The sequence below is a fragment of the Hippichthys cyanospilos genome, chromosome 6 (assembly GCF_059441005.1).
Source record: "Hippichthys cyanospilos isolate Australia breed blue-spotted pipefish chromosome 6, RoL_Hcya_1.0, whole genome shotgun sequence".
Classification (NCBI taxonomy): domain Eukaryota; kingdom Metazoa; phylum Chordata; class Actinopteri; order Syngnathiformes; family Syngnathidae; genus Hippichthys; species Hippichthys cyanospilos.
In genome coordinates, this window is record NC_142374.1 from 13,533,202 (window position 1) to 13,558,799 (window position 25,598).

Here is a 25,598-nt window from a genome sequence, read left to right on the forward strand (position 1 = left end):
CTAAAGTAAATGCAGGGAGATTCACTGTTTAGACTGGATGCGTTCAAATTCTGGTAAACAAGGAAATGAAAGCCTTTTAGGAAGTGGAACCTTTTATGCTTTTTGAGTCACACATGAAGCTTTGAGAATACTGAATGTCTTCCAAACAAGCTGTGAATTGCTCTGGCAATACTTGATCTTATCATTGTTCAGATAGTCAGAAAAAAATCCAGATGTTTCTTTTTCCAGTTAAAAAAATAAGGTGCAATCTTTTTCTTCTTTGCACACTTTATAAGTTTGAAAAGGCTCATGACAGAATTTCTTTCAACCAGAAAATACAGACCAAAAAGGAAACAAAGAGAATGAGGAAAGTTGGAAGCTTTTTTTTTCATGTTGTCAGTCCTGCGTATAAAGTAGTTGTGTCAGCTGGCCATAAAAACCCAAATATTTCATTTTCTCTTCACCAAGAGTGAAAGTGGACAATTTTCAAAGACACTTTAGTATCTTGTACGGTACTATTTTAGCTATTGATTTTTTTTATGCTATTGATGAGAGATTATGTCACATGCAACTAATATTTTTACTCGGATCTTTTGTATGAAACCCATGTGAAGAAAATTTTTCGCTGGTAACCTCATTAAACCCTCATTTAAAAGTAACACATCAACAAGCACTTTTAATGTGTTTTCAAGTGTGTTTGAATGTATTTGTAAATATGTTCAAACTTATTTGCAAATATGTTTGATTGATGCTAAAAACATGGCTAATTTTTTGTCATATGCAAGAAAAATAGCTAGTAAGAAAACAAGCTATGTTTGAATGTATTTACAAGTATGCTCTGTTATAATTGCACATGTTCAGATGTACTGGCAGATACAATTGAACATATTTGTTGGCTAAGTGCTAAAAATATCTGTACTGTATTTGATAATGTCACGGGGTAGTTACTGTGCATGCACAAGTAAAAAAACAACAACTAGCATTTGGCCTACGTTAAGTATTACCATATACAGTATGTATATTTTATATTCTTTTTATATGTAAGATTTAGAATAAAAGCTAAAAAAAAATATGAAAAACAAACATTGTTTATAGGTAAGTTTGATGGTTTTTATTAATACTTCTGTTCAACATTTTTCCAACAATGTGTTCATACAATTCCAAGTTGTATTTTAAAGCTTTACTCTTTTTTTTATGGGAAATGCTTTTATCAGGGCTTTTTGTACGATTTAATCAAAGTGTTGATTTTTTCTATATACAGAAATTTATTTTCTGTTTTAATATCCTAAGGATAGGGTTAGGGATAGGGTTAAGTACACATGGTGGACAAGTGAGTGGCACCTGAATGCCTTACGGTCCTAACAACCTCAGAACGTTCGGCATTCTCGCCTCAGAACGCTCGGCATTCTCGCCTCTTCTTCCATCACCGTCCCCCTCAGGGTCTCCTCCTCTTCGCCCGCGCCGGCTCCTCCATCTGTTTCAATTAGACGGAGTTCGGGGTGGAGCAAAGAGGTCGATAGCACGTGCATGCCAACGCAGGTGCGCCTCCAGTAAGAAAAACAAGTCGGCATATGTGTCACTCCGGTTGGGCTACGCCGTTGGATCTGGATGAGTAAGACAAGGCAGCTGCCATGAGTGTTTGTGAAATAGCAAAGGTAATTTGGGCCCACCATGACAGGCAGTCGGCAGTAATCTACATACGAGACTCTCGGATGCTTTATTTGCTTCCTTGCTCACTTATTGTATCTTTTCTTGCCTCTACCAGCTCTCCCTTGTTCATGCTGGACTTCCAATCTTTTATCATTGCATTGTTGTACGAGAGTGTTTTCCAACTAGCCTGCTCATTGGATTAGTGGCGAATGCATGCCTGGAGCTACATTCTGGTGTTACAGTATTGCCAATTAGGAGGCCCACTGTTAGGAGCAGTAGGAAATGTTGTCCTTTTTTTTTCTTTTTTTGGAGCCGGCCGAAGCATCATGTTTACATTGTTACTGGTTTACCACGACACCAATAAAAGGTTTCACAACAAGCTAGTTTACATTTAAGAATTTGATTTTTTTTATGGCCTCTTTTTTTCTTTTGTAAGTTTTACATATACACCTTGTTTAGACACATTCGGCCACCATGGGAACAGGAACTTTTGAATCATAGGTGTCAAACTCCAGTCCTCAAGGGGCGGTATACTCCATGTTAAGTATGTTACTCTAAAACCCACCTGATTCAAATGATTACGATCATTTTAAAGGTTCTGCAGAGCTTGCTGATGAGCTTGTCATTTGAATCAGGTTTGCTGTAGAGGGAAACATAAAAACATGCAGGATACCGGCCTCCGAGGACTGAAGTTTGACACCCGTGAAAAAGAATAAACTTGAATTAAGTATCTGAAAGGAGCATAGATTGTGTTAAACTTGTCAGCATTGCCTCTGGGTATGAAATATAAACTCAATGTCTTCAAGGGGCTACACACGGGCACACGATCTGAGATACAAGGTGAGTGTCCCAGTGTCCACTCTAAAAGGGGCCATTCAGTGTCATCTGCAAGTGGAGATCTTGCATTTTTGACAAGCCAATTTCCTATACTCAATCGAGTTCTTCTGCCTCACGGCACAATAGGGCCCCAAGTTTAACATTATCACTGCCATACCCAATATATGCTTCTGTTGTTATTTTTACATTTACTAAAGCCATGAATCAATTATAATTCCAAGGTCAATTCATAGATGTCTGCTATTTAGTACACACATGTTAAAAAGAGTCATCTGCTGAGTGCTATGAACCAAAACAGCAGAGCCAAATGTAACACACCAAAATAATGTCACATAAATTAAAGGCAGCTGTTTCACTGTGTTGGATATTGTTAACATGTTGCCTATCCACTATTACTGTTAAGTCTAAATTTTGGTTGTGGCATGTTGAGACACAATCTTTCTATTGCAGGAAGTGACAAATGTGTATCAACAGTAAGCAAAGATTTTGCTATATTAGCACATCGCTATCCTCTGCATGTCAACATATAATGTCAGTCTGGATGGAAGAGCGAGATGATGCCTATATGGTGCAAGAGAGACCAGAATTGTGTTTTATTATTGTAAGTGTATGTTGACTAAAAAAAGCTGTGAAAAAAAGCTACGCTAAGGGAAGTCATGGGCAGGCAACAAGTTATTGTCTCAAAAGTGTGATGGTTTGCTTTGCAAGGAAGTTCACCGTGAGCAAAAAAGATCATAGTATGTACAATATAGAATAATATTTTCATCATTTTTCCAGCACGAAGGATGCCATGGGTTAGGCGTTGGTCACATGTGGCCCATGTCAGATTGGCGTATTTAAGCCTATTGTTACTCTTAGTTGTAGCATAGATAAAAGCCACCAATAATATTATGAAGGATTACTGTTGGCGGCTCCGTGGATCAGTGGTTTGCATTTCCGCCTCACAGTTAAGGGACCCAATTTCGAATTCATGGCAATTTCTGGCATTTTCGCCCCGAGTTTGCATGTTCTCCCTGAGTCCGCGTGAGTTCTCTCCGAGCACTTTGATTTCCTCTCACACTCAAAAAACATGCATGGCAGGTGTATTAGACAAACTAAATTGTCCTTAGGTGAGATTGGGTACGTGAATGGTTGTTCGTCTCTGTGTGCCCTGCAATTGGCTAGCAGCCAACTAGCTAACCAGCAGCTAACTGTTTCCCGCCTTCTAGCCGAAGTCAGTTGGGATAGGCACCAGCAAGCCTGCGACTCTTGTGAGAATAAGTGGCTGTAGAAAATGAACGGATGCGGATAGCGTTTGTGTCGTAACAACTGTAATCCAAAAAATGTGAGTGGAAAAACAACACAGCAAAAACTTCCTTTCCATTAGAACATAAACTTTCATTGAAATATCTCTTCAAACTGCAAATAGTGTTTGCTGTTTTGCTCAAGTAGCAAAGTGCAGTTTAAGCAAATTGAGATGATCCCTCATTTTGTAGCACCTTCCTCTGCAGCGCAAACAAGATTTTGCAAATATGCAAACACCCAATGGAATCACGTAAGAATGATGTGCTTAATATTTTGCCCACATCAGGTAAAACAAATCATTCTGTCGAATTCTGAAAACCTCATTTGAACACATGTCCAACATGAGCCATCCTCCGCTGCGAGCGCTACCTGCAAGCAGTCACGGAGGCGCTGAAAAATGCTATGTGTTTGATTGCCCAGATAACGAAAAGGGCTCATTTTGACCTGGCGCTCAAACAAAAACACCTGACCTCTTCATTTGTAATCCGACCTTGTCTCAGCTGGTTCCCTCGCGCGCTCACGCGCTTCACGAATGAATGACACGAGCCCACGGAAAGCAATAGAACCAATGTGAAAGCTCTTTTGACACAGGGCGCAGTGCTAATGACGTTCCCTCAAGCACAGAGGAGATATGGAATAAGAAACACTAATGACTTTTACTTCTCTGGCCACTTGCAAGCCTGTAGACAGCTTGTTAAATATCACAGTGGAGGCAACTGGAGGCAAACACCACATGGAATCTCGAGCCATTAAAGGCAAGCCTGTCTTTTTCATGGTGACATCATAACCTGTAAATGTGAAATGTTCAGCATGCCCCGTGACCCATTAATAATTGTGCATGTCTGTTCGTCCGTCCATCCATCCATCCATCCATCCATCCATCCATCCATCCATCCATCCATCTTGCTTAAACGTTGCGGACACATACAGGTGTTTACTTTGTAAATGAAGGACTCCCATCTCACAAAATCTTTAAAACTCATTTGTCTCATATAACCTGTGCGTTAGGACACAATGGATACACACAGGCAGATGCCACACACCAATTTGAAACGCTTTTTTGCCTGTTTTTTTCATGTTTGATCATCATTTTGAAGATTGGCCATAAATAGGGTTTTAGGTTTGCCGCCATTGCACTACTCAGCATTGTATAATTTATTTGAAATTATTTGTTGATCAGTATAATCCCACATTATGGAAACTGAAAGCTTAAATTTCCACTTTCATGTTAAGCTACAGTAACAATTTTATTGCTTTGTACCTTTTAAATTTAAATATACATTCTGGAGGTAGAATTTTGCTTCGACGACAGCACAATTTGGCAGACAAAAGAACAGGATGCACTGTGTGATGCGCTTGTCTTTTTCAAACTACCTACTGTATCTCCCAAACTAATATCTGTCACTGTTAATGGCAGAAGGTGGGGTACTTAGTTATATTACAATGTCCTCCTTTGAGAATCCCTGCATGTTTAAGGAGATTATCTCTCCTCAGCATGGAACCGAGCCACAAAGACCGAGTATGTAAAGAAAAAAATAGCATGCAGCTTGTGCATGCCTGTCGTTATGATTTTCCTGGAATTGCTAAAGGTAAATTACATTCAGGACAAAACACCATATTTTTCTGTCTTTAACATGGACTGCATTATAATACGCACCAACCAAAATGTAAGAGAAAAGCTATTTTTGTCATGCATAGGGTTCACTGGACTAAAAGCCGCAGGTTGTAACATTAGTTATTAATGCGGAAAGATGGTACATTTTGGTCATAATCTAGAACTTTTTTTTTCAAATTGCTTGACTACAACATCATCATGCCTTCAACAGAGACTGAACATGTCTGAATATTTGGAAATAAAAGCAGCACTTACACACCTTCAACACAGATTGAACATACTGTAAATGCACGTTTAGAAATCAGAGCAGCACCAACATATTTTCCACATAACAACTGACACATTTGGATTGTTATGATAATGTACTAACACAACTGTAACATGCCTGTTGCATTTAATCCTAGAAAGTGTCATCTGGTGGCAAGTAAAATAGCGGTTCTTTTGTTACCACAAGGGAGAAAAAAATGACAAGCCGAACTGGACTGTCATCAGCCACAGGGCTCAAAATGTTTGGAAAACATTGTGTCTTATAGTACTAAATGTACAGTAAATACAATTGACACTAAGATCCTTACCTAGTTCAATACCAGCTGCTCCTTCTATGAACCAGAGAGGAGGGCAGTAGCCGCGGGAGTAAAAAAAGGTCATAATCAAAATTCTCAGAAAATCTCAGAGAGCTGCTCTAATTGCAAATCATATAAATGTGTCAAAATCTATTCAAAGTTAATAATTTGTGTTTTTAATTTTGAATACATTCAAAAGTTAATGGAAAACAGTGATTACCAAATATAAATGATTTTCAAAGAAGGGGTTTTGGTGAAAAAAAAAAAAAGATCATAATAGCTCATAATTAATCTCACGTGAATCTCATAATCAAAACATCGTCCATCTCAGACTTGCTCGAACGCAGGGTGTCCTCGAGTTTAGTTTGGATAAAGCTTTGCCATGGCTCACTACCTTAGTAACTTTGTTGCTAAAGATAGCTGTGGCTACATTTGCAGCTGGGTACTTTTCATTTGTGCTAGATATGAGCTTCTTCTGTGGTACAAATAATGCTTAACTCAAAGGTGGCTTCAGGGTGTTTTTTAAATTGACCATTCATCCGACCAACAACTCTCACATGCTCTTCCATTTTCACGACTTCCTGAACTCGTACTCCCACCCACAACAGGAGCCTATCATGTTATGTGTCCACTTCAGTGTGAATCTGTTAATCTTGTATTATCAGTAAAGAATAAATTAAAATAGTAAATTTTGGAGGCCGATTTTCTGCCAAAGGAAAGAAATACATTTAGCAAAAAAAATGAAAACGGAAAATGAATTACTGGAGGTGCACTTGTTACACTCTAGTGTTGAGACAGATCGGGCCTTGAATTTGACATGTCTGGTGTGAGAGAGAGAAGAGAGAATTGAATATGATGGAGCTCTCTTGCTGTGAGGGACCAGCACTACTGGACTACAATGTCATTTCCACAGCTGCCTCGGCATAATTACAGTGTTTATATAATGGCCTCTAGAAATTGTGTAATTCACACTCGCAGTGCCATTTGAACCAGTTTTTGGGGACGTAAGTCCAAGCAAAAGTGGTAGTTAAGTCACAAAGGTCACGTCACTGAGTATCCACCCACCCCGTCACTTCAGCCCTCCCGCAAATGCAGCCATCACTACAATGACAGTGGTGACTTTGCCTCTGGCTTTGCTTCGCTTCACTCAGTTTTCACCTTTCTCCCTGTCGTTTTTGTGATCCTCATATTTTGTCGTATTTTGTCTTATTTTGTCGTATTTTTGTCTTTTTTTGCAGTTTGTTTTATCCTTTGTAATTGACCCCTTATTCACCATCTGTGAATCTCCCTCTGTGGCACTTTGTATGAAGTCTATTGCAGAGGTGTTCAAACATTGTAAGTAAAACAGGCTAAATCAATCCATCAAGCAATTATTTTTACATACAGTACTGGAATTAAAAGAGACCACTGTTAAATCAATAGTGTTGGCGATTTTGCTCTTTATCAGCACACAACTGCCTTTGGGTGTCGAATACTAACATAATGCTGAATACCATTGGTAGGCACATGGATAGCATTAATAGTTGCGAGTCATAAGCCATCAGCGTAACAAATATTTGAAAAAATGACGGCGCAAGACTTTACACAGACTTTACAACAAAAAGGTACAGTATATCTGCCATTATTTTGGAGCTACATATTCATTTTGTGAAGGTGTCAGTGATTACAATTGTCAAGAATAGATGCAAGAGTGTAATGGCTTTAATAAGTCTTTAGGATCATTCATGCACTTGTACCCACAGTTTGAAGGAAAAAGCATGCAAATTGCATAACTCACAGAATTTTTATGAAACTGTCTTTTCGATTATGCTCATCTGTCGCTTCCATGATGCAAGGATCATTATTTTGTGGGCCGTCATCGATTGTCTTTAGCATGAATTCCTTAAATTTTAAATCATCAATAATTTAATATTTAATTTAAGCATAGCTCTTTCAATTTAGAAGACACCTTTTTTATAGTCTCTTTATTGCTAGTGATAAATTACATGAAAATGATAGATATGTAAAAATAAAACAGACTTTGGGATGTAAGTGACTCACAGGGTGGACTATTGACAGCCGCGATTGAGAGTTTATTTGTTGTACATGTTCGAATTGCTGCAGTTGAATGCACATGGCTGAGTGGCAATCAATATTTCAAATGCACACAATATTAACCTGATGTATTGCATCACTTTTGGTAGATGTCGGAAGCTTGCTTGCGTGTCTCATCACATGGAGATCAATAAAACACAAGGTTTTAATGAAAGTAATGGATTAATTTGCTTGTGCAACCCCAATGTTGCGTTGAACCACTCGTCATGACATCGCAGAGAACTGCTGTCAAGGGCAACACTCGCGCCACCATGGATGCTGTATTCTCGGTCAAATAACATGCAATCATGCAATGTGGGTATTAAGAAAATACTGCAGCTGTTCAATTAGTTGGGTAGCATTACAACATGGTATGAACATTGTTGCAGTGCTTAACTCCCTGGTCCAGAATGTTTCAAGTACAATAAGCGCAATGCATTATGGTCTTAACAACATTTTATTGTATATTGAACAGACATTTACTGTATGTTCAAAACAAATCCTGGAGACCCAGGATTTAGAATATATACATTATGAATTAATGCAAAAAATATTCTTTATTACTGTATTTTTCAGACAAAAAGGCAAATTGGATTATAAGGCACACCAGGTTATAAGGTGCATGACTTCACACTAACGTAAACAAACCAGTTCAGCAACAAAGTTACATTTAATTCAACTTCAATTATACATTCATTCATATTAAGGGTGTATTTTTGTTAAGATGTAATAACTTGTAGACAAATGTAAAGTACCATATTTTTTGGAACATAAGGTAAACTGGAATTAAAGATGGAAGATGATCAATTACAAAGACAATATTCATACATCAGTCACAGCTGATAAAAAGAGACAACATTGATATTTGAGAAAATTAAAAGATTACGTTCAGCTTATAGTCAAAAACATATGGTAGTATTGAACTTCATGATGATATTCAACCCTGAACCCAACAGTTTTGTCATTATGGCAACATGCTGTGGAATTGTGTTCCAAATAGGAAAAAATATTTAACTTGGTTTGATTTCTAACATAATAATTGATTATTGTGGAGTTGTGGGTTCCTCTTGAAGCAGTTAATATTTAAACAATAAATGGACAGATGAGTACACAATGATATGCGTATAGCACTGTACACTAAACACTATAGTCAATCAAGAAAAGTATTTCTAGTGGCACATCTGGTTAAAAAAAAAAAATGAAGCTGGGAAAATCGTCTAATCGGTCTATATTAACTGATAAACAGTAATACTCCACTTGTAACATGAGTTCCAATAAAATGTACTCACACTACATAACATTAAGAGTTCCATAAATGTTAACTTTTGTGTCTGCCTATTATCAGGAATTTATTTATTCTAAATATCAGGTGGTTAAATCTCATATTGTATGTTCATGTTTTCTGTTATAATCAGCGCGAGTGGTGCAATGGCAGCCAAGGTTGCCAATGCGTGTATGGAGGACCAACTCTCAGCCACAACCTGCTGTTTAGATGCAAGAACCCATTAGCATCCGTGTGGTTGGCCTTGCCGACGGAAGGCGACACAGTTGGACTTTGATTGAAAGTGTGCAATTTACGTGCTGCTGAGGTGGTGAACAAGTTCTCATTTGTAAACACATCCCTTTGTCTTTGCTTGCTAGCGAGCATGATGTATTCCTTTTTCTAAAATAGCCTCCAGAGTATGTTTATGACAGGGCTGAGTGAAGGTTGAAACCAGCTGCTTGTGGCTCTGGCTGCTTGGCAGATGCTGAGCGTGTTGTGACACTAAATGTGACATTAGACAGATGTTGATCTAAAAATAGAATTACTACAATGATATTACTTGAATGTGGTAAACATTTCACCCAGCATAGTGGAGAAGATTTATGAATATTAACATTTCACAAAAGTTGGGATATTAAGCTTCCAGGTCAATCGTCTGCATGCACCAAAAATGCACTAAACCTACAGATGCATGAGTCCATCTATCAGAGTTTCAATACTTTTTGCAAAACTTGCTCTTCTGTTACAAGGAAGTGTACTTGTCTGCCTTATTGACTTCCCAAAGAACAACTCCAATTTCACTTTCTTAAAATGGACAGACTCAAGCTGCTATATGTTTAATTTGGAGATGTTTTGCATCCATCCATGCATCCATTATTTTCTGCCAGACTCTTCTCTCGCCGGCCACTTCGTCCAGCTCCTCCAGGAGGATCCCCAGTTGTTCCCAGTCATTCCCAGCCTAGCTGAGAGGCAGCCTCTCCTGCCTAGGTCATCCCCGGCGCCTTTTTGTGATGGGACATGCCTGGAACACCTCGTATCCTTGTATCCGGGATCATGTGCTTTCAGTCACGACCCACAGCTTGTGATCATAGGTGAGCGCAGGAACGTAGATCGACCGGTAAATAGGGAGCTTGGCCTTTCAGTTGACCTTTTTCTTTAACTCAACAGACTGGTACAGAGTCCGCATTACAGCTAACGTTGCACCTATCCGCCTGACGATTTCCCATTCCATCATACTCTCACTCGTGAACAAGACCCATATCAAAGTGTTCGGTACTTCGTACTCCTGAAGCACCCTTCACAGAATTCACCAAGGGACACAGTCGAATGCCTTTTCCAAGTCCATAAAACACATGTAGACTGGATGGGGGAATCCCATCCATCCTCGAGGACCCTGCTCCTCCTAATCACGCCCCTCCAGGTCTCACTGTCATTGCCCACATGAGCATTGAAGTCTCCCAGCAGAACGACAGAATCCCCAGAGCGTGCACTCTCCAGCACGCCTTCCAAGGACTCCAAAAAGGGTGGGTACTCTGACCTGTCACCCGTCCCCCCACACGGAGTGAGGCTACTCTCTCTTTCTCCGGGGTGAACCCCAATGTACAGGTGCCAGAGAGGTGGCATTCTGTGTCCCAAGAGCTAGCTTCTGTAGCCAGGGACGGGTGCACCAAGGTTCACGACTCTGGCCGCCGCCCAGCTCTCATCGCACCCTTTGGCCCCTCCCACTGGTAGTGAGCCCATGGGAAGTTGAGAATGTTTCTTTGAGAATGTTATTTACTACTGGTAGGTTGTCTATGTTTTAATTTGATGTGCACACAGATTTGTTTTCTTACTGTACCCAATATGAACCACACCAGGATTTTGAATACCAAGAAATTAACTGAATGGTTAAGTATTTGTATTTAGTGCTGTCAAGAGGTTAAAAAAACAACAAAACAATGATTATTAAGTTCATTAATCATTTATCCCTCCTTAATCTCACATAAAAACTCTAAAACCCCTCAATATCTTTTTTAAATTTTAGATATACTGTATTCTCTTATTGTAGCAGTGCAAGCGATTCATGTACAACAAAAAACTAGCTTCAGTCATTTATTTTCTTTGACTTTAACAGATGCAGTTATAACCATATAACCATACCTTTTGTTGCACTTGAGACTAGCCCCAAGTGCTGACTGCAATTGTTAAGGTTCAACCATAAGGAGGAATGGAAATGTTTTCCTTTATTAATCACCTAATAATTAATAAATATCATTAAATTAAAACATTGTCCATCCTGTCAATCTCTGACTCACTTCAATGCGTGTGTTCTTGAGTTTAAGTTAGCAAAGAGCTTCACTATGCCATACATTTGCGTCTTTGTTGCTATTGTTGGCTCTGGCCGCAGTCACAGGTGGGTGCTTTCCATTTACAGGTATATGGTAGACGCCTTCTGCTCCGGAACCTACCCTTCCACCCACAACAGGTCTATTCAGGTTATCTTCAACACAATGACAGCCAATTCACGGTGTGATTGACCTTTGTTTTCCAACCCCCAACAACCCGAGCACAAGAGGCCCGATGCATGAAAATGGATCTAATCAGATACATAAAGCATAAAGTTAGAGATTGAAAGTAATGCATGGAACCTTGAAGGTGGATCACAGTCTGTGGGTGACGTTGAGGTCCAGAAAACCAGGTGCTAATGGAAACAGGCAAAATGCAGCCGTCATGCATAAAAGCACTTCATCGCACAACCACGCAGACAAGCATATTGCTGTGCCACATTGCGTTGTTACAAATTTGAGAAAATGACAGTATGGTTTGGATGACTGCAGTCTGTCTATGAAGCACATGATGTGTGTCATTGCTGTGCCGCTTGAGCCAAATGGGGAGTCTTTTGCCGAGCAAACATTGTGTTATCCTTGGCGGTTCTGCCCGTTTCGTCTGTTGTGGTAGCAAACTCAACACTGATCACGATTCAGCCGATGGGCAATATAAAGTGAGAAAACTGAGAATCTCATTACTTTTTTTCTGGCCTTTCGGTTAAATTGTTTTTCCAACGGTGAGTCTGAGAAACGTGTGTCTCTGTAGCCATGTAGATGCTGCTTATTGTAGTGATGCTTGGCCTTTTTTCACACCATACAGTAGCTTGACTTTTGAGTGCACCGACCTAAGAATTTTCCATGGTAAGAGCTGTAGTTTATTTACTTTTAAAATGTTGATGCACTAGGGAGGTGAATATCAGGTTATCAGTATATCTGTAATCAAAACTATTTTAACGACCAACATGTTATAGTAAGAATAAACAACTTTCCTTGGTGTGAAGGAAATCATAATAGGCTATTAGGTTGTTATCATTATGTGCTTATTTCTTGTCTAGAATAGTGTGCATTGCTATCCATGTGTGCAGACCGAGTTCATCTCCCCCCGGTCCTTAGATAAAGCTGTTGACGCAGGAAAGTGTGAGCTGGGACCTTGGCCCAGCTGTTGGTGGCGCCCAACTGGCTCTTGACATGACAACCTCATGCAACCTTGTTATGCATAAGTTGTTGGTCAGCAGTGACAGCTAGCTTCTACATATGAGAGAAAGCCTAAATTGAAGGGGATTTTATTACCTATTATTGATAAGTGTGTTTGAAAAATCAATTAAGTGAAATTTATTTTTCAACAATTTTTAAGGCCACCACTACCCTTTAATTTTGGATTGACTCATTTGTTTAGCACAGCTTTAAAGGCAGTTTCCATTCATTATGTATTCCAGTCATTTTTATCCAGTCTTGAGACTAGCAATGGCTGGGAATCACTTATCTAGGAACCCAGGTGGATATTGTTATTCACCCTGCCCAGGATTTGAACTCTGATCCTTATGGCCAAAGTGAGCGGTGTTACCCACTGAGTCATCCAGCTGCTACCAATACTTCTCAGGAATTATATTAATTTTACTTCAGTTCTGTTCTGTTGCATGCCCATGTCCAAAATGGCCACTGGCTTCGTTTGTTCAGCCTGCACAAATCTAATCTTCCAAACAATCTGCTGGGTCAGAATAATTAACCCATAACTACCTATTGAGTAGGTTAGGAAAACAACTCATAATTTCTTTTTTTAGTGTGAAGTTAAACAAATAGCTGTGCAGTGAAATTGGATATGGGTGGAACAGTGGTTAGCACATCCGCTTCACACTTAAGGGACCCGAGTTCGAATCCAGCTGGCTCTGACCTTTCTGTGAGTTTTCATGTTTTCTCCGAGCCAGTGTGGGTTCTTTCCGAGCACTCCGGCTTACTCCCGCACTCCAAAAACATGTTATTAGGTGTGCTTGGGTGTGTGAATGTTTGTTCGTGTCTGTATTCCCTGCAATTGGCTGGCAACTTGTTCAGGGTGACCTTCGCCGACTGCCCAAAGTCAGCTGGGATAGGCACCAGCTAGCCTGTGGCCCTTGTGAGGATAAGCTGCTCTAGAAAATGGATGGATGGATGCAATTGGATTTGCACATTTCAAATGAATGGGAATTCAAATATAAGTTAAAAGCGAGCATATTACTTAGTTAGAAGGCAGAGAATTTTGCTGGGTAGCATATAAATGGAGATCTTAGTTGCACTATTTGCAAAAACCGTCTTGTATTTAATTGCTTAGTTTTAATGTGTCTATAGAAAAAAAAACATCTGAACAGGGTAATTAAGCCGTGTTACATTCTTTGCACACGTCACTCAACTTAGTCAAAAACCAGAAGCAGTCAAAAACCAGAAACAGAACAACAAACCTCAGAAAAAAATGCACTTTTTTATGGACTGGAATGTGTATTTTTTTGTGCCATTGGGAGAGGCTAAAAGAGTTGCATGCCAAGACTCAAGCAATGACATCTCAGTTTCTCTCAATCATATTGTAGTTTTTGTTTGGCAAGAGGAAACAAAATGGGTTTATCAAATGACTTGTGTCGGTGTGCCACAGATTTTCTGGTTTACCCTCCGGCTTTTCATTATAAAGTCAACTGTAAAAATGTATTCAGTGAGTCAGGATCATTACATCTGCTTTGCGAAGCATCCAGGAATTGCATATTTCTCAAAGCAATTGTTATGATCACTTCTTCCGCTTGGTATTCAGTAGGTACTCTGCTGTGGTGGACTCACCAATCCCAACGCAGCACTGCAAGCTAAGCAGCGCTTTAGATGTTCAGTGACCATTCACAAAATTTGCTGATGTTTCACCTCCTATGATGGATTGTATGATGATGGTTTAATCTCCCAAGTGTTATTCCACCAGTGCATGTTTTTGAAAGGCTTAACATATTGCCAAATTATCTGCACGGGGAATTTCATCTCACTTCATTATGGGAGACAGTGACTCTGTCCAGTACTCAACAATGACAACTTCATCAATATTCAAATCCGCAATTCAGAACTTGACAATTTCAATTTGACAGTCGATCCTCCAGTCTGACTTCTTTGAGAGGAAATTGTCAGCTCAGAGCGTGAATGATTAGTTTGCCGTGCGATAGCGCGTTATGTGCTGGTCTTTGTGTGAAATTGAGAGGGGTCTCGTCCTCGAGGAGTCACCGTGCCCCTTCCTCAATTGAAACCCAAGAAAATAAAAGATTGCATTCGGGTGGTTTCCCAGACCTCATTACCCAAATGCTTCCCCATTGGGTGAAGGTTACACATCAAGATTCTGGCCAGGATTCTCTCAGGAAATGGCTACCACACAATTATGGTGGTTGCTGTCAGTGAAAGGCTTTAGGAAACCTGAATGCATGAGTTGTACTTTGACTTTATTGTGCTTTTCTCGCAAAACATATGCTCTGGGGAAACTTTGAGTGCCTGTTTACTGTAGGTCACAGAATCTGTGTCTTTTACTAAGTAGCGGCCGTTGCTCAGTTTCTGCCCACTGAACATTCCCGATGGCGTTAGTTGCTAAGTGACAGCCGTTTAGACAGTAAGGTCAAAGATTGTGGAACATGTTTATTTTTACTTTTTTTTTTTTTTTTTTTCAAAAAAGGAGAAGGGTTATTATGTGACTTTTGCAAGTGATTCTGAATTATTTGATTTAATTCTTGGATACTGTCTTCTTAGAAAGAGGTTTCTTACTTGTGTGTGCAGATTATGGTCATCCAGATCATGGTATTTTGGAAAAGTGGCTTGAGGACATTTCTTGGAGACAAACCCCACTGGAGACATCAAAAAGGGGAGCTCTTCACATTACATAAACTGTACTGAAGAGGCCTTTCGGATTAAAGAAGAAACACATTAACAACCTACAGAGATGTGTTGTCTTGATTCAGTGACCACCTTTTTAGAAAATCAACATTGTTCAGTCTCTGTTTTGCTGTATGAACATTTCGGTCACGCATATATTTAGTGTATAAAAAAAAATCGTACAAAGAGCTGTTCTCATCTACTGTCTGATCATCAGTGAAGATAAATCGGATAAGACAGATATGCATAAAATCTATTAATGTCTTAGAATATCGAATCATCTTTCTATTGCCTCTACCTGATTCATTGTTCTTTAATAAGCAATTTTTCATACTAATTGTGTTCTTCCCAGAAAGATTGGTCCATCATCCAGAGTGTCTCTGCAGGTCTCTTGGAGAGGCTGTTTGGCATGATAACCACATCACATACGTAAATGTAGTGACTCTATGTTACCCCTTCTTTTACACTGCGTTGGCCTTATAACAGACACGCTATAGTGACACCAATTTTCCTGGAGTACCCTCAACTCGATTTGAAACACCTGTACTCCAATGTGACCAAAATCCATGTCTGACTATACAAATATTGAGCCACCCATCAAGTAAATGTCCCTGCTTCATGATTCCTTCAATATTCATTCTTCCTGCTATTTGTTGACGAGCGATCCATCAAACAAAGCGTGTATGCAGGTCTAGTCCTTCATTAGCTCGCGCTCTGAGCAAAATCGTTCTAATTGCTCATTTGTGCTTGATGATTTTTGATTTTTAATCTGTGAACTAATTTTCAACTTCCCCTCAACTTTGAGGAAGGCACAGGTGGAAACGGGAAACAGCGTAATTGGGCATGAGTAAGGAAAAGAGGAAATGGAGAAAGGACGTGTGTCAAATCTGGTGCAGTGGAAGTGGTCTTGGCAGGAAACCGAAGTTACCATAGCGACGAGCAAAACCTCTGCAGCAAATGAGAGGGGAGAGAAGAGAGGGTGGAAAAAAAAGTGAGTGGACCTTGAGGTTTTGTGTCCCTCTGTGCTCACGTTTGGTGCTGAGGCAAGTGTTCTGCGCAAGTGTAAGATGGTGTAAAATCACTTGAAATATCGAGACGTGTACCCTCCTCTCGTTCATTACAGGCAAATAGTCAGGTTAATCAAAGCACTACTAAGATCATCATTGCTTTGCTGCAATGGGTGACAGCTCCTGGTTGAAAGTATATGAAGCGGCACAACATTAATTCACATGAGGTTGCTGTGGATGATAATTGTAGCTTTTGATGGACTGAACTGCAGAAAGAGCTTCCTTGTTTCAATAGCAACACCACTGTACACAGACTGAGAATGACGAAAGAAGGTCCATGTATGGACAGGACTGACGGACCAGCATAAATAAATAAATAAATAAATAAATAAATAAATAAATAAATAAATACATAAATTCCCACCTCTGATGTTTTCCTTTCCATTAGCTGGATAGTCCCTTAAATCCACCAGATGTTCACTAAAAAGGGTGTTATCAATTAATGATGTGTATTCTTGCATTAAGACTTGTGGTGATCATCAAAACATATGTTGAGCAAAAGCCATTAGAAGCCAAAAGAAGGCAAGCTCAACCCATTTCTGACATTGATCAACCTGAATTAAACGTGGTTCACCAGGTAGAAAGCACAGTACTGTGACCACCGACCTCTTTGGCACAGTAGCCAGTTTGCAGCCAAATCTTTTCGACTGCATATTCTCCTTTCTGAAGGCGTTTCTACTCAATTGTCATGGACATCTCCCCAGCTTGGATTTAACAGGGTATAAACAGATATGCACTGACCAAGATACCAAATGGCCAAGATCTTTGTGACAATAGATATCTTGTCCTATTTGGAATGGTAATCAGATCGTGTCCACCATCTTCTGGATCCCAATGGGTCACCTACCTCAATATTCCTTCAAACAGCAAGCAGAAGGACAACTAAGTATGCACTGTATTTTGCCATTGTCATTTATCTACGTCGGATCCAAGTTCAACACTACTTTTATGACCAGTTCCCAGACAAATGAGCCAGTGAGAGTTAACAAGTAAGTTTGTCAGCACTGTCTTAATGGGCATTAATGGATAAATGGGACTCATTGATCTCTGTCTAGTTATCCACACACATTTCCTGCTGTAGTCTTTCTCTCTTAGCCGCGTGAAGTCGGCATGCAACAACTTTTCTTGGCAGTCGCCATCACTCTTCGCATCATCTGGGATGTTCTGGCACCTGCTTTAATCTAGTGGGCAATGTAGTGTGTTCGTATGCGTGTGTGCCAGTCTTTATTGCACTGTCATCTGGCACCTTGTGGAAAAGAGATTAAGAAAAAAAAAATCACATTTGTGTCTACCATTCTCCTCTTAAGCGTTCTCACCATCGCAACAAGTCAAACAAAGTCCCTAAAAGAATACACACATGCATACATATGCATACACCCATAAGATTGTGTGAGTATGTATGAGCATGGTTTGGAAGTATAACACATGACTCTTGGACAAACACTATTGTTTTTTTTCAATGGAGATGTCGCTCAAATCCACATTTTGCTATCTTGGTATTCATTGGTTGTCTGTGCGATTGTTGTATGACAAGAAGAGTATTCAGGTCATTTGGAAAAATATCAGAAATTGATCAGAAGAAAACAGCTTTCATTTTGGTCTCCAAGGTTACCAGGAGACACAGTCTCTCTTCATGTTCCCATGAGAGTAAATCAACACCATTATTCTTTCCCATAGGCTGAAACAGAGCTTTCTTGTTCTGACACCGTCCGCTTTCCTTCATGGATTTTTACTGCTTGTGACATCACAACACAGCAAATACCTTTAGAAACTGTCCTTGTGACACACTTGTTTAGATGAAACACAATAATACAGTGCCCTTCACTGGAAACAGTTGAATTGTAAGTATGTACATATACACGAGGTAGCTGCGAGCAAGCTTGAATCCTTCAATCCTCAAAAAAAAAAAAAAAAGAAACCACTCATAGACAGTGAGACTGAGAACATAGGGCGGCACGAACACGAGATAATTGGCAGCTTCTCTTTCATAAGCAAGCATTTGTTTTTATGTCAATTAACAAAACAAGGGTTCAGCTGAATGAGGCTAATGAGGACACGCAGCATTTAACTCTGCTGGTTAAAAGATCTGAACAGAACATTCAGTTGCCCACAAAAGCAAACTCGCTTGAGATAAGCAACCCCAACCTCTCGCTTTTTTTTTTTTTTTTTTTTTATAACACATACCGTGAGTGCATTGATATCCCCACACACAAAAGGAAACGCTAAGATGCATGATGATGGGCATGTGGCAATTGCTGATACTGTCTCGCACCAGCACATATAAAGATTACCCATACTTTTGTATTTATATCTTTACTTGCCTAATAACTGTTGAAAGGTATGCATTCTCTCTACACAGGAAAATATGCCCATGTGAATCATTCTTATTCTTTATTCTATGTGCAGAGGGCAAGTCTAGCACAGCGCAAAGTCTAAATGTGCACATTGATGGAGTTTTCTCTTGTTTTGTTTTTTCCTAGACTATGTGGGGTAGAATTGACAGTCACGACACGACTACTCAAATGATTAATCAGCTGGAGTCACCATAACTAATACGTGTAATCATATTTTTTTTTTTTTTTCTGGGTGATGATGAGTACACTCCATTTTCATTATCATTATCATTGTGGTTGTCTTTTCCTAATCTACCCCATATTGATACATCTGATGATATTCAACCCACTCAAAAAGGATTTCGACACAAACTTTGTTTGCTTGTTGCACTTTTCCCTGCTTCTTTTGTCAGTTATCTTTCATTGGCTTTACTTCCTGCTGTAAGATGTGAACACAATTTGGCACCTATCATAAAAGGCATAATGATTTTAAATGATCTCCAGTTCAAATTCTTTTCAGGAAGGACACTTGGGGCTTACCTGCTCTTCTTTATTGGCTTTGGGAGCACTGTTTTAATTTCCATGTTGCCCTTTAACCAGAAATCATAGGTTAAACTCAAAGGATGATGCCCTTGCATCTGTAGGGAACAACAGCAAATAGAGCAGTTGGCAGGGGGCTGAAGGTGAATGTTGTGAGCATTCGTTTGTTTCTGGCTCAAGTAGTTTATCTGTTGTGTTGTAAATTTTAAATAAAGCTAAATGACTCACGGACCTGAAACCTTTGATCAACAAGTTAGTGAGTGGGATCGCACATCTTGCAATTTATTGAACTTATTCTACACGTTGGCATGAAATTCTGAATGGCTAACCAGAGACTGAAGCGTTCCGTGTTTGGTACCACGTGTTCCCATTTGGAGTCATGGTGGTTTGTTTTTCGACTTTGTTAGATTGCTGTTTCTGTGTTCTGCATGGCTGAACCCTGAGCCCCACAGTTCCACTTATCTATTCTGCTGCTGCACAGTAAACACACACATACACACAAAAAAAAGTTGTCCAATTTATTAACACGACCAGCTGGTTCAAAACTGGTTGCTATTGGAAACGCTGCAGCTTATGAGACACAAAGAAACAGAATATATAATTGACTATTTAACGAAAGGTATCATTAGTTGGAAAATTACATGTCGTGTTTTTTTTTTAACTAATTAGTTGTTAAGATAATAAGTAGGTTGAAATGATCGCGGCATTGAGGCCTTTTTTACAATAATAATCCTCCCCTCTTCATTTTTGCTACATGAATCATCTTTGCCACATGAATCCTCTACATAAATCCGCATTGTACGGTTTTACTCATTCCCAAGCATCCCAAATTCTGTCCAATCAGAAAGAACTTCCTCACCAGCGTCAGCGTCTTTGTCAGGAGAATGATGATGTAAATCTCAGGTTTATGATTGGTATACGCACACAGATTTGGAGAATTTGACCTTCAGTTGTAATACCCCCCAAAAACTCCGGCACATATAACAAATCGGGCAAATCCGGGAGACATTTTACCTCTCGTTTGCAAGAACCCCGGCTATGTCTAGAGTATGCCTAAGGTTTTAAAGCTGCACTATTTTTAAGTCATGCACGAAGCAATTCACAGTTCGAAAGTAAAACGGGCTTGAATGCACACTGTTTTGTGACACTGGTTGACTTTTAAGTTGTTCTAAATGCAAAACAAGATGCATTGTTCCCTCCATGAGCCATCAATCTCGGTTGGGTGTAGGAAGAGTACAGTGAGGCGTTGGAAAACGTCTTCTGGAAGGCTTTGATTAAATTCTGGTCAAACATTCGCTGTCTCAGAAGAGGGAAGCAGTGCACCATTAACACTGTGCACTGTAGAGATGGGGCACTGCAGATCTCAACTTGGGACGTCGTGAGCCAGTGAGGAGAATTCTTCGAAGACCTCCTCAATTGCTCCGACACATCATTCTCCGAGGAAGCAGAGCCTGGAAACGCCAAGCTGGGCTCTCTCGTGTGAGCGCTCCTTTCTCTGGAAAAAAAAAAAAAAAAGTCCTCAGTGCAAAACACCCCTGAAGTGGATGAGATCTGACCCAGTTGACATGGCTCTACAAAGTCCCCCTTTTCAGGAAGGGGGAGCAAAGGGTGTGCTCCATCTATAGCAGGATCACATTCCTCAGCCTCCTCAGTGTCTATTCAGGTAGGTGGGAGAAGAGGGTCCATCAAGAAGGCAGTGTTCCAGGACATGCTAGAGAGAGGGTCTCTTTGCTGCCCTGAGGATGAGAAGGTGGATGGAGTAGCTGGAGAGAGGGAAATCTGGGCTTCCCTGCTAAGGCTGCTGCGACACAACTCCGGATGAGCGGTAGATAATGGATGGATGGATAACTGGATGGATGGATTGACTCATTTTCCCTTTTTTCTGTTAGCAGGCTTGTGTGCTTTATGATAATAAAATGTATTTTAAGTACGGTTGTTCTGCTGGCATTTTTTAATTTCTGGCAGTGGGCCTGGAATGCTTACTCTATAAAATGAGATTCAGAGTTTAAGTGAATATGTTCCAATCACCACCATTAACCTATATTAACTCTGTGTGGTTCCTCGATTGATGACATTTAAATCTTGGCAGTAGAGAAGAACTCTGAAATCATCTTAATCCATTTTCTTTTTCTTAGTCTAATGACACGTAACAGTTGGATCACTGCTAGAATTATCAAGAGTTGTGCCCTGTGATTGGCTGGCAACCAGTCCAGCGTGTCCCACGCCTACTGCCCGAAGTTAGCTGGGATAGGCACCAGCAAGCCTGCGACCTTTGTGAGGATAAGCAGCTGTAGAAAATGGATGGATGGATGATCAAGAGTTTTGTCACCTAGAGGTACATTTGACATTTTATTTGACCAGGCGTCGCAGTTTTGCCCGTTGCAGCAAGTTGGCTGTCGTACGATGTTTGGCCACCAGTATGCGATGGGGACCTGTCATAAGTAATTTGTTTAGTGATTGTCCATTTCTGTCCCGTTACTTGGTGTGCGGTAGGACTTAGACACGTCAATTGATTTCAAAGTTGTCATTAAGTAAAATAGATGACATCATGGTCATTTGAACGTTGACATTCACCCAAAAGCGCAGGTCAGTCAATGATTCACGGCTTTAGTGGGAAAACAGGCCATTTGTGTGCTCTCTCTCTTGCTGTCATTTATCAGCTTGTGTGTTCAACCCAACACTGCACACACATTCCAGTTTGGCAGCAGGGTAGTGGGAACAGTTGATGATGGATTAATGGAGGAGGACACTGGGCTTTGACTAAAGCCAGGATATGTGATTGCATTACTATTGCCACTTTGTCCAAATCTCCTATTTTCTTAGGACTTTAGTCTTCATCGGATTTGAAAAAAAAGTGTTTGAACCACGTTCCAATGCATGGCATGCCTTAAGCAGGATGTATTAAAATGGAACTCATTCAATCCCAATGACATTTTTATGTATTTCAAGAGACATTCAATCCCAAGTAGCCTACTGGTACTTCATTTTATTTTTATTTTTATTTTCCCAGATATTTTTGGGAAATGGATTAAGTACTAAAGTAATTAACTTACTTTACAGTAGGTAATTGAGTCAGGACTAACATTAAATTACTTTAGCACTTAAAGTAATTGATTATTTTAGAGCCTATCTAACTCAAGTACACACTTACTCAATTCATGATAACGTCTACAAATGTATTGCATTGTACAAAACGGATTCTCAAACTTTTTGGAGTCAGGGACACCTTTTAGAAAGCAAATTTTTCAAGGACTCCCATTGCAAATGTTTGCGGAAACAAGACAAACAAACAAAAAAATCATTTAAGCCAAACACAAGCGCTCCTTCTATTCAGCAACAAGTATATTTGTTACTTTTTAGCTACACTGAAGATTAGAAAATAAAAATGCAAATTGCACGCCTCTTTATAACAAACCAGGTCAATTTCCCCCCAAAAGGTGGCTGCCAATTATTTAGTCAAAAACAGCATTAGCATTGCTGGTTTCATCCCCTCGTTAGCAAGCAATTGTAGACACAAAACGCCTTTTGACTAATTTAAAATGAGTACATTTTTAAAAATATATTAAACTGGTTGTATTGTTTGTTTTATTGAACAGCCATGGATACATTAACTATTTAAAATAAAATGAAATGAAATAAACATTTTTTTTTGATTACCCAATGTTCTGTTCTTCCTAGATTGCTTCCATCTATTCCAGATAGACATCACACTATCTGTGCTCTATCAACAGCGGCCAGAGCCAGCGTTAAAAATAAAGACTAAGCCAAACAAGGCACCAATCTGTTAACTTAAAAGATAAACTAAATCAGTAACCAAAACACCCAAATTATTTCACGGACCCCCTGCGGTCAGGCCATAGACCCCTGGGGGTCCTCGGAGGCCACTTTAAGAACCACTAGTATAAAATAATCTATAAAGTTATGTAAGCCTGACCCAAATATTGGGTTGGTGCTTTTTTGACCCACACTTGAGTTATTTTCAACCCAACTGTTTTGGATTTGAGTTTTACCGCAACTTTTTGAAATGTACCTTGCAAGGCTCATAATTGAACCCCTAAGCACAGATAAGTACTGTTTCTGTTATAAAACGTTTAAATGGTCCAAACTATCACATAAGGGATGTAGGGGACTATATCTGCACCATTTTGTTAAAATGTAGGGATACAAACCAGTGATGCTAAGTGAAAGGCTAGTAGGATGGGCAAAATAAATTGAGAACACCTGCGACAGCCATCTTGGATTACCTGCTCAGAACTAGTCAGTGTGATTTTCAATTTTAATTTACGTAGTTATGAGGATTTGAACAAATGCATTTTGGAATACTTTGTATGATGTTCTGTTGACTGTGTGATATATCCAAACGTGGTAACACATAGGGCAGCAGACAGCCAGTTTTTAGAAAGTTTTTAAGTTGTTCATTGTACCCTGAGGTACATGTTTGCCCACAAGGACATAAATTGTATTGGGCCCATGATGTACCCTGATTAAGTGGCACAATAAATGTACCCTTAAGGAAATGCCTCAATGATAAGTCATTAGAATTTTTTTTCGGACACTTTCCCATGGTATCGGAACCACAAACACTGAAATGGAAGAAAAGCCCATCAGTGCAGAATTCCCAAAACCTAAACTCACAAATCACAATGACTTGATACTAATAAGATAATCCACTGTATTTTAAATGGTAGATGCAAACAGTGAAGTTTATTTTTTTGAGAGAGACTCATTATAGCATCCATGGGTACTGGCATAAAAAATGCACTGATAAGTGTTTTCAGAAATTAAATAAATAAATATACTGAAGTTATTAGTAGAGTAAGATGGCTGCCCTCTGACTGAGCTGCTGAGGCAATTGTAGCTCCATTCATATCTAGGTCTTTAAGACCGTGCTACTCCCTTTTTGTATTCACAATCTGATTTTTCTCTTGCGAGTTTCCACTTGTGTCATTCACCCAGTTAGCTTCATCAATGGTCACCATGGAAACCAGTTTTACTTAAATGCATACTAGACCACCCTCTCAAATCAAACTGTTTTTTGAGGCTTACATAATACATGTAAAAACAAAATCATGGAATATGAAGCAAATTGAGAAACTTTGGAACATATTGCTTTTCTTCAATCATAATTTGTCCCTCTTATGTGCCAGTTTTTTTTCCCAGTCACTCTTGCCTTATTTCAATTATATGAAATGTGTCTCATTTGTCATAGTCAATTAATTGATACTGGGGTCACTTGTCTCCATTGTTCCAGCTCTTAATCTTGCTCTCTGGCTGACCAAAGATGATGATGTACGCAAGCAAATCTTTGCTGTACACAAATTAGAGCCACAAATTGGTCATATCAGGCAATTTCTTTATGTATGTGAATTCTGAGGAACCTCTATAGTGAGATTTCTCTTTACCTTGTACAATTATGAATTTGACCTCCTGTGAGCATTACTTGTCCTTGGCTGCAAAGTACAACATGGCCAATTGCTATAATATAAAGAATAAGAATCAACAGCTACATTTTATTTGGTAAAATGTCTGACTTTTTTTTCATTTGTTTGCGATTTTTTTGGGAAATACATTGATTTCATGTTTTAATTTGCCTTGCTAAGAGAAGACTTCCTGATGTTTTTTTGTAATTCTTTTTCTTCTCTGTGGTCAGTACGTCTTGTTATCTTCCACTTGTTTCTCTGGAGCCCACATAAAATGATCAATGTCCTTACTCACGCGCTTCAAGTGCAGTCACTCTTTGTCCATATACAGGCGCTGGCTGCTCGATAACAATTATCCCACTTCATTTATATGCAATGGCAGAATTACTCTGGCACAATTTGGTCGCTTCGGTGCAGATGTCCTTGCATTAGTGCAACTGTGTGATTAAAACATCTAGGGGCAAGGTTGACTCATTAAGAATACTTAAGTAGATGTTTTCACACTTTCTCAAAAGCCTTCTTTTTATACAGAAAATAACAGAAAATAACACCATAAAAAAGACACACATCAGCTGATATTGCAAACTTACACAAAAACGTGTGTGTCCTATATATGTGTGTGTGTGTGTGTGTGTATATATATATATATATATATATATATATATATATATATATATATATATATATATATATATATATATATATATATATATATATATATATATATATATATATAATATGCTGTGTGTGTGTGTGTGCAGAGATGGAGAGCATCTGTGCTTAAAGCACAATGGGTGTTACTTCTG

At 39.3% G+C, this 25,598-nt stretch overlaps 1 protein-coding gene across 1 annotated transcript in view; it reads left to right on the forward strand.

The window, feature by feature from the left end:
- The window catches only part of shank3a (SH3 and multiple ankyrin repeat domains 3a), a 209,434-nt gene that overhangs the window by 14,949 nt on the left and 168,887 nt on the right, over positions 1 to 25,598 (forward strand). The window lies entirely within an intron of this gene.